Here is a 10,901-nt window from a genome sequence, read left to right on the forward strand (position 1 = left end):
TTTTTAATATTTAAACATCTTTAATAATTCAATTTCTCATGGACCCAAGATGATTTGACGTTTTCAAAACATTTAAATATATCAAAGGATAAGCTTCGACGTGGGAACCCATACAGAATATTTTAAATATGCACAAATGGTTGTTGAGGGTGTGAAAAGTGCTTTCCGCGTCTTTTTGACTCTGACTAGCTACTTAACAAGAAGACGGTGCCTGTAGCGCCGTTGGTGGGAGGTACCATTAGGTAAAAATAATTTTTTTTTTAATTTTTTTTAAATTATTTTTTTATATTTTTAAATATTTTAAAAAAATATAAAAAAATTTTAATAATATTAAAAGAAATTAATCATTAAAAAGAATTAAAAATAAAATAAAATAAAACTAACAATAACCCTAATGAGAATTATTAGCGGTGACCCTATTATTTTTTCTTGACAAGAACATGGTCAGTAGCGTTGATATTCAAATTGTGGACCCAATATTCACTGAATGCTGCCCTCTACTCTCTCTATTCAATTTTTTTTTTTTTTTTTTTTTTTCTTTCCCTTCAATTCAACGTTCACTTTTAGGAATACGATGGTCGGGTGTGTCTGGTTAGTGTGATACTATCTTTTTATTTTTTTATTATTTATTTTTACATCACCTCAACATCTAAAAGTAATTATAATTTCGATTAAATATATATATATAGAAAAATATTAGGAGAGCTCCTTATTCTTACGTTCATGTATTTTAATTTTTTTTATTTATTTTTATACTTAATAATTAAGAAAATAATTATTAATAAAATTATATATATTTTTTATTTTTTTTTCTTAATGACTAAAGATGTTAAAAAAATCTTTACAAGAACATGATAAAAAATAAAATAAAATCCCCATATTAATGCTAGTGATACACCTAAGTGACCCGCTAGCACCATCCAAATATAAAAGCAATTAAAGATCATGCATGCCTTATTCAAATTGACGAGGACGATACTTCAACAACCAATCAACCTTAATAAATGTTAAAATGGTACTAATATGAGTAAGTCTCGCGTATTCTATTTCAAACATTATTAAAAATAAATCATATAAATTTTAGATTTGTTTTTTATTTTCAAAGGAAGTATGAACAAATAATTTTTCTTTTCTGTTTTTGTTGTCGTCGAAGACAATAAATGATATGGCCGTAGCAGTACTTCCAAAATTCCGGAGGACTAATAATATAGGATTTTGACTACAATATTTGTTAACCTATTATAGGCTTACCAGCCATTGCTTATTTCTTATTTAATTTAGAACTTTGTTATTTGGAATAAGAAGGAACATTCTTATTAGGGTTAATTATACTTTATCCTTCAAACTTTTACTTAATTTATAATGTGCATCCAAAATTAATGATTGCAGTAAAGTAGACATGTTTACTTTCAAAACTTCTCAATCCTTCCCTTCCATCTATCATCAATGTTAAATCGGATGAAAATTGAGCAAGTGCTACTCAAATGCAGCTTCTTCATCTACAAAGATAAAAATACACTCAAGAAAAAATTTCATTTTATTCCCTCAAACTTTCACTCTATTCTCAATTCGTCCCAAATGTCACATTAAATTAGATTTTTATAATAAATTAAATTTCTAGGATATAATTTTCTAATTTTTTTAAAAAAAAAATTTAAAAATGTATTTAAATAACTCTATATAAAACATACTAAATATATAAATATATATATATAACTAAATATGGAATGTTAATAAAAATAAAGGTTTATTTCTCTACCTCATGAATAGTTATAATTCTCATTTTATTCTTGAATTCTTCAATGTTTGTTTTATATATTCGTCATTAATTTTAGAATAGCTCCTGAAATTTTGGAATAGTGTCTAAAATAATTTTATTTCTTTAATTTTGTGGGATTTTATGAAGAGGAATAATAACTCACGTTCCATCCATCCCTGTTAATAAACATAAAGCCTATAGAATAGGATAATCGAGGCTACAGCTTTCTAGGGATCTTGCTATCTTTTTTAACTACTTAACATGCTCTCTCTCTCTCTCTCTCTCCCCCCCCCCCCCCCCCTTCCCCCTCCCAAAAAACCCCCCTCTCCCAAAAAAAAAAAAAAAAAAGCCCCACATCTCCCTTCTCCCTCCACCAATCCCCTATTCATTCTGCTTCAATTTGAACTTCTAAATTGCTAAATATGTCCTACTTTTTGCATCTCAATTTTCATTAAAATTAACTTTATGTTGGTGCACCTTTGCAATGATAACCTTCCAGTGCAACCTCATTCCTTCTCCATCATCATCATTTCCAGTTGGATACTGTAAAGACATGCATCAGTATAGATGCATGTTGAATGTTCCACATCTTTGTAAACGAGTTTTTAATTCCATTTTTAATTCTAACAGTTTATTGAGCATTGCATTGTCCATTTATTTGTTACTAGTTACACCAACTGAAGGTGATTCCCAAATCAAAAGAAATGGATTTGTCTATCCCCTTTTGATTTTGCTAAAGACTCCATGCTACTAGTTCAAAGAGATTAAAAAGAATTGTTTCATTGCTCTTTGAAACACCATCAAGGCGAAGTTTCATTTCACAATCAGCACTTACCATTTGGGTGATAACATAAACTTACCAACAATTGCACCAAAATGCAAATTTTGGTAAGGTTCCTCCCCAGTCAGGATCTCCCACAATGAGATGCCAAATGAGAAAACATCAACCTGTCAAAAGCAATACCATATGGTTAACTGCTTTACTGGGTGGTTTCTTTTCTTAGATAAGGTTGACCACAAAATGATTTCTTTCTTCCTTCACTCCATTACTACATATAATATGGTCCCACAACCTTCTCAGAGACCCAGCCACTACTACCATTCAATAATTCTTGTGCCATCCATGGAAGGGTTCCTCGCACACCACCAGACATGAGAGTATTGCGTTTAATTCTTGATAGTCAAAAATCTGTAATGTACAAAAAAAAACTCGAAAGTATGATCAAATAGAAAAAATAAAAGCACTAAATCTGACAACACAACTTAAATTAGACAAAATATGCCCAAAAATTCCCAGTTCCAAGTATCATTAAACTATGGCTTCTAGCAGGAGGTTTCTAGCACAATTCAATTCATCCCAATTATCTCACCATAAAACCTCTTCTAAGGAAATATCCCTAGAAACCTAGAAGCCTAATGTGATATGAAGAGTGTTTACCCTATTTTACCTTGCAAATGGGTCATTGTGGATCCTTCAAGTTGACAAGCAAATTATCACATTTCAAGTCAAAATGGACAATACTTTTTGAATGCAAATACTCCATTCCAAAAGCTGCATCCATGGAAATTATAAGCTTCTTATGCCAATCAAGTGATATGCACAAAGAAACCAAATTTACGAGCAAATGGACAAACAACCATTGGAAGCAAATATACATAAAAGCACTTGAGGATAATTACCTATCCTTCTTAAGTAGGACATGCCTAAGTGACCCATTCACCATACACTCAGTTATAGTTGCCAAGGTTCCTCCAGTTCCATCAGGTACAACACCATAAAATGCAACTACATTTGGATGGTGAAGTTTTGAGAGAATCTGAGCTTCTCTCCAAAAGTCTCTATCTAATACAATGGTTAGTGCACAATTTAAAATTCTAGCCAAATAGGCATAAGAATATGACATTCCAATGTAAAATTTCAAAAATAAAATTTTCTTCTTCATTGGTTTTTTTAAGCGATGCACGGATGAATTTGCATATATAATGAATGCATACCAAAGACTCAAGTGACCGTGTTCACATGTAGAAAACTACACATATTTCAAAATCAGAGTCATTAATAATAAGATTTTCTTTTTTCCCAGAAAATTCCACATCTAAGAAAAAATGATCCTTTTAACTTTTCTATACATTATCATTATTTGGGGGACAACCTTAAGAAGAAATGTATGTAGGTACCTAACAACCGTTCTTGTTCCGATGATCTCCTTGAAAAACAACTCTTTTTTATTCTCTTTATGGCAACATCCATTCCTCTCCTTTTTCTATGGTATACCGTCTCGTATATACCAGATCCTAATTCCCACGGATCTTCAAGATCAACATTCTTTATAATCAGAATATTGAGAAAAAAATATCAATTGAAAGTAGAAATTATACTAGTGAAACATAAAGGATACAAGAATGCAAAAAGCTCCCCATACATGCACAGATGACACAGCATTTCAAAACTACATGTATCACCACCAACAAATAGAAGACTGTCAGCTCAGGAGGAAAAGAAGAAGGAGAAGAAGACATTTTCATAACTAAGATACCCCATTTTTTGGGTATAGCCTGGTCAGAGAGGCGATTAAAAAGGGGTCATCAGTAGAAGCAAAAGTTCTTATAGAGGTTTCCTCCTTCCAGAAAAGCCAAATATCCTGCATACAGCTCATGCCTTACAAAACTATCCCCTACTAAACTACCAAAAAACTCTATTGCTAAAAGAGAGAAGATATTTTCGATAAATTGCAAACATTTTAATGAATTGAATTCTCTATCTTAATGTAGAAGACCTAAAGGTCTCTCAAAACAAGTAAAATATCCCCCATTGCCTTGATAAAATAAAAGTGACACAGCCTTTATAACCAGTAAATAAGATGATAAATTATGGTTTTCCAATAAAAATATGTTACCAAAAAAATTCATATTATACTAGGTATGAATTAAGATAGGAGCATAAAACCTGCAAGCCATATATGCTGGCTTCCATTTCAACTATGAGTGCATCATTAGTTGAATCAGTCTTGTATTTATCATCAACCACGGCATCCTATAAAGAAAAGGCAGGAAGAAACTCAAACTTCCAAGTATATATGCAATTTGCGGAACCACAAACTCAATCAAGTTCTAGCAATCTTACCTCATACTCAAACTCTAGAATGATGCTACCCTCCTCTGTTTCTATAGGATATACAATATCAATAACATCGCTACTGGTTTCATCCAATATGCATGGGGCAGCTCTGATGAAGACTGCACGCAAGCATGAGTAGTCTCATGCACATCTTCCACAGAGGTTTTGTTTCCACCAATGAGCAATATTTAACGTCTGACTTCTCAATAATAGGTCTTGCAAAGTTCTCAACCTTTTGATCAAGGTTATTAACAAAGTTATCATCTATAAGAGAGAACTCTCTCTAGATCAAATCTTCTTCAGTTGGGTTCTGAATAATTTTATAGTCATTGTTATTCAAGTTTGATCTCAAACCACAAGTATCATGAACTACATATGGGCACAAATCTACAAAGCTCCTTAGCATGGGCCCTTGGAGACCCAAATCTTTTCCACTTGCAAGGGGTTGTAGAAGTGGAGATTTAAGGGAATTAAGGCTACCGGATGACCCAGACATAAGATCAATCCAAGAATTTTCATTAGGAGACTATTGTTTGACGCCTGGATATAATCTTACAGCTTCAGAAATCCCAATCTCTAAAGTTCTTAATCCCTTTTCACCGCTCACTCTTGTAGACAAGGCACAATGCTCATCATGGGCAGTTCTTTGGCTCAAGAAGGAGATCAGGAGGGGTTTTTTCCTGTAGGTAATTTTGGGGGTGCTCCATCCGACTATCTACAAAAGGCTTGAAATTAATGGCTGAGGATGCTGGAAGCACATGGCCTGAGGCATGTAACTCTTGTTTAGTAGTACCAACACCAAAAGTATGTTGGTTGGAGTCTACATTAGGTGATATTTTCTTATGTCCCAATCTGGTAGCAGGAGATCTGTCCTCAGGAAGCTTTCTGCCTTGAAATGGAAAATTACTTTTTTCATCAAACCTTTCCACAATTACCAAAATAGAAAAATTTTCTTCCAAGTGCTTTTGTATCCTAAAACTAGAATTAGTTAAGCCCTTTTCAGCTGTTTGGCATTTCTGATTGTTGCCATTAATACCCTTATGAATAGGTTCATTCCTAACCAATCTTTTTAAACATGTGGAAGAATTAAGCAAATCCAATCTACTCTAAGATCCAGTTGAGTCAACATCCACTAACTTATATTGTGTGAATTAACTATGAGGTTTGACTCATGCAAAATGCGTTTTGACTACACGATAAAGTAGCATCTTAGAGCGATGTCATCCATGATCTGTTAACTCAAAGTGGCCAGAAATAATCTAACTGATGAGCAACAAGTCTAGGCAGTGTAGGGGTGAAAACCAATGGTATAACTGAAACCGCACCGACGGCTACTACACATGGATAGAACTAGCCGAAATCGACCAGTAAAAGGGGAGAAAACTAGCGACGTCGGTTTCGGCGTGATTTTGATCGGTTGTCGGTGTCCCTTTGGCTTCGTGAATGGTTGGAAACTTAGAAATGGAGGTGCAAGTCGATGGAGTCACAACCGTGCTCTGTGTGTGTGTGTGTGTGTGTGAGAGAGAGAGAGAGAGAGAGAGAGAGAGAGAGAGAGAGAGAGAGAATCAAGGAGAAGAAGAAGAAGAAGATAAGAGGGGGGATTAAACCTAAACTAAAATGATGTGGTTTGATGTATTAAACCAAACAGCATCGTTTCATTTTAAATTTTCTAAACGGTTTGTGTAAAATGATGCCATTTCACTTAAGTGAGGCGGTATCATTTTACTTAAAATATATATTATATCAGCCGGTTTGGTAGTTTGAACCTGGTTCAAACCAGGATCGAATTGACCAATGTCAGTTTCTTCAAATTCCCACCACCTGTTGACTTGTTCCTGACTCCGGTGGCTGGTTTTCATCTATGCTAGCTGGTTTTATGAATTCTTATACACCTTAGGCAGTGATATGCTTGCTACCTAATTCTTGTGAAACAATGAGCCATAATTTGATGTATAATGAGAACATCAAAAATTTTGATGATGTGTCACGTTAATTAGAACTTGAGGCCAAGCGCCTATAGGATACTAAGCCCAAATATTCATCCTATGTGGTTGAATCTGGCTCGCATAAAGCATTTAGGCCTAAGAGCAAGAACAATAAGATTGTGGTAGCTACTAGATGCGTGTAAAAAGAGTCATAAACTTTCAAGCGCAACAAGAGAGGCAAGCATTGGAAGAATAAGTCTAAACTGGACTGCTTCAACTGTGGAAAGAAAGAAAACTTCACTCATGACTATATTAAACCGAAGAAGGTACAATCTAACTATTTTCTTTCTATTTATTTAACAATTTATGTGATGATTGCTCACTTCACAAAATCCAACTCTGTCTCTTGCTACCCTTTTATGCTTGTGTTTTAAATTATTTTAATAAGCCATGGTGCCATGCCAAGGGGGCATAATGAGTTGTATAAATTAGGAGGTATAATGTGTGGTATAAGTTAGGTGGCATAATAGCATTTTCCACGCTAGATAAAGTTCTAAGGTATGCAAGTTTCGTGTATTCTTTTTAAAAAAAAAGTGAGGTCCAATCTTTTTTTCATGTAGGTTTTAGGTTTACTCAAATTTTTTTAAAGAGAATGTGCGAAACTTATGGACTTTAAAATTACAAATATTCATTTTTGCTTTTGAAATGGTCGTCCAAAATGTCAAATAAAAAAACCATTTGGCTAGTCCCAAAATGTTCAGAAGGTGCATTTTTGCCCCAAGTTTTGCTTGTTCAACCCAACCCAAAAAATCTGATATTTTTGAATTTCAACCTAAACGCATACTATTTTTGTTTTCAAGAGAAAATACTGAATAACTAAAATAGTGCCCTTTTTGTAGTTCTGGAAAAAAAATGAACATAAAGGGGATGCTTGTTCTGAACTTTATGATTTGACACATTCATTGTAGTTCCAACCCTTTCTCTAAATTGCATCGACACCTTTATGATTTGGTTATGGCGCCATCACTTACATATCATAGTACTACAATTCCTACTAGTCGGACCAAAAACGCTTTTATAATACTGAATAATGTTATTTGAAAGTCTTTATACCACAAACTATCTACTTAGCATAATTTGATTTAAAAAATTAAATTTTGAATTTTGAATGTTACACATCACACACCATCCATATGTAAAGCTCTTATAACAATACGTGCGGAGTATTATATTGCAATAGAAAATATACATAGATATGGATATATAACATAAACCCAATCCGTTGGATGAAAGATGTATATTTTTTGTGTTCTATTATAAGGGACACATCCTATATTTAACGGGTCCAATTCAAATAACAATCTATATATATATATGTAAATATAAAAGGTTTGGCAATTGTTGACTTGCACTCAATTTGGCTATTGAATTTGCCTAGCTTGTAGGAAAACGGGCAAAAAATCCACCTACTAACAAATCACTTTATATCACAAGCGTTTTATTAATCTTTTCCTTCCATATATTCTTCTCATTCTATCCGTCTCTTCTTTTTTATTTTATTTTATTATTATTGATTTAATAAATCACTAGAGCCTAAATTAAAATTCGTTATTTATATTGCACCTAGAAGGAGTGAATAAGTGTATAGCACAATCTATATGATATTTAAAACTATGGAGATCGAATATAATCGTTTGGTTTGGATATTTATATGAACCATTTCATATTATAAATCTAAAATAGCAACCACACATAGCATTACTAAATTTAAAAATAAACAAATTATAACGATTAAGAGACAAGCAATTTAGTCTCCTCTTGTGAGGGTGGGGTGTTTTCTCTCTAGCTCCTTGGGAACGTGGAGTATAGTCTCTTAGGCTGAAGGTCTAAAGAGAGTGTGAGAATAGAGAGTGAGATTTCCAAACTGTGTGAGGGACTGAAACTCGCTAACAAAGAAAAACAAGAGGTAGATTTGTTAGAGGAAGATAATAAGATGTCATATGAGAAAAGTATGAGATGTTTGGTGGCTTTCATTGTTTCTGGTAAGGAGGTGAATAGAGGTGCCTACAATGACAAAAATTTGGCAACCAGAGGGCTGTTGCGTTGCTTTTCAAAGAAGTTGGATGGAATTGTTTTCTGATTGAATTTCGAGGGGAAGATAGAAAAACAGGATCTTGCTGGGGCTTCCATGGTCTTTTGATAAATTCTTGGTGAGTCTTATTGAATTTGATGGAGTTACTACTCCCAAAGATATCCAGGTTTCATTTGAGCCTCGCTGGCATCAGTTTCATGATATGCCTTTTTCTGGTATGAACAAACATACGAGTGAGAATCTGGGTGCAATTATAGGCAAAGTCTTAATGGTTGACACAGATGAAGGTGGATCAGGATAAGGCAAGTTCTTAAGAGTGAAAGATCTGGTGGATATCACAAAACCTTTGGCAAGAGCAAGGTTTTCAAACATTGGTTATAAAAGGTTCTGGATTACTTTCAAATATGAAAGGTTCAAACTTTTTGTTTCCATTGTGGTACTATTAAGCATGCAAACCAGAAGTGTTCTAAGATGGGTGGCCAAAGGAAATATGCTGATAATTTGCTAAATCAATATGGCCTTTGGTTACAGGCGAGTCCATTGTCCAAGTCAACTGGAGTCCATATTAAGCAGGAAGGTAAAAAATCGATGAATTGGTTTGGTGAAACAGGGTAAGGAAGCTCCGACGAGATGTTGCTTGGCATTGACAAAAATGGAAAGGATCCTATGGTCACTGAAGACACGTGTGTAGTTTCACATAATCCCTTAATATTAGGAAGTGTTGATTTGGCAGATTTTGCATTTGGAAAGAAGATAAATGAAGGAAGGAGTAAGAGTGTTGACTTATCACAACGTGAATTTGATGCAAATAAGGAAAACTCTCTAAATATACAGGATAGTGTTGGAGGTTTATGCTCCGTGAAGTTAGGTAACAAAAAGGCAGTTGACATTCCTAAGCAGAAAGACCAGTTATTTGAATTTATGGTTAGTGATAGGCAGGATAAGGTTGGAGACTTATGCTCCAAGAAATCAGGTGATAAACTTAAAATGTGAAATTCCTATGGAGAGAGGCCTCTCTATTGAACTTACTGCGAGGGATAGGCAAGTATACTCTCAATTTATTTCTCTCACACCAAAGGCTGCTAAGACTGGTAGGTAGAAAACTTTATCCAATTGGAAGAGAAAAACTAGGAGTGGTAGTTTAGACAATTCCAATGACATTCTTGACTCAACAATGTCTCTGGAAGACCATGGGGGTCTAAAAAAAATGAGTTCGGAGGAAAAAAAAGATAAGGTTTATTACAATAAAAAATCAAAATACCAGGTGCTTATTGATGTGAGTAACCAAAATGGATTAGCAATGGTTGTATAGCAACCCTGTCAATATCAATGAATCTATTAAACTAGAACTCCCAAGGGCTTAGGAACCCTCAGACGGTTTGTGAGCTTCACTTGTTGGTGAATGAGAAGTTTCCTAGAGTGGTTTTCCTCATTGAGATTAAATGTAGAAGAAATAAGGTAGAGTTCATTCGTAATAAGTTGAACTTTGAGCATAGTTTTGTGGTGGATTGTATTGATAAAAGGGGTCGTATTACTATGCTATGGAAAAATGAACTACAGGCTGAGCTTTAATCATACTCTCATAGTCATACCTTAGTGACTATTACTGAAGTTGACTTGAACAAGAAGTGGATGTTGACTAGGTTTTATAGGAGTCCTATAGTGGCAAAACTGATGGAAAGTTGGAATTTGTTGAGACAACTCAAACCTTCCTTGCCTTTACCTTGAATATTTATGTGAGACTTTAATGAAATATTGTTACAAGAGGAAAAATCCGGAGTTGCTTCTAGACCTTATAAACATATGGAATTGTTTCGAGAAGTCTCGAATGATTGTGCCTTAAGTGACTTGGATTATTAGGGATCAAGGTTTACATGGGGTAACAATAGAGAAGGGAGGGAGTTGACTAAAGAAAGACTTAATAGAGCTGTAGGGAATAGAGAGTTGAATATGTTCTTTGGCACCTCTAAAGTCCATGTACTCCCTGTAATGAATTCTTATCACTGT

The 10,901-nt window shown here is 34.1% G+C and overlaps 1 pseudogene; it reads right to left on the reverse strand.

The window, feature by feature from the left end:
• Positions 1 to 1,409: 1,409 nt before the first annotated feature.
• LOC122304595 lies at positions 1,410 to 9,266 on the reverse strand (annotated as a pseudogene).
• Between the last annotated feature and the right edge of the window lie 1,635 nt (positions 9,267 to 10,901).

Source organism: Carya illinoinensis, chromosome 3 (assembly GCF_018687715.1).
Source record: "Carya illinoinensis cultivar Pawnee chromosome 3, C.illinoinensisPawnee_v1, whole genome shotgun sequence".
NCBI classification, from domain to species: domain Eukaryota; kingdom Viridiplantae; phylum Streptophyta; class Magnoliopsida; order Fagales; family Juglandaceae; genus Carya; species Carya illinoinensis.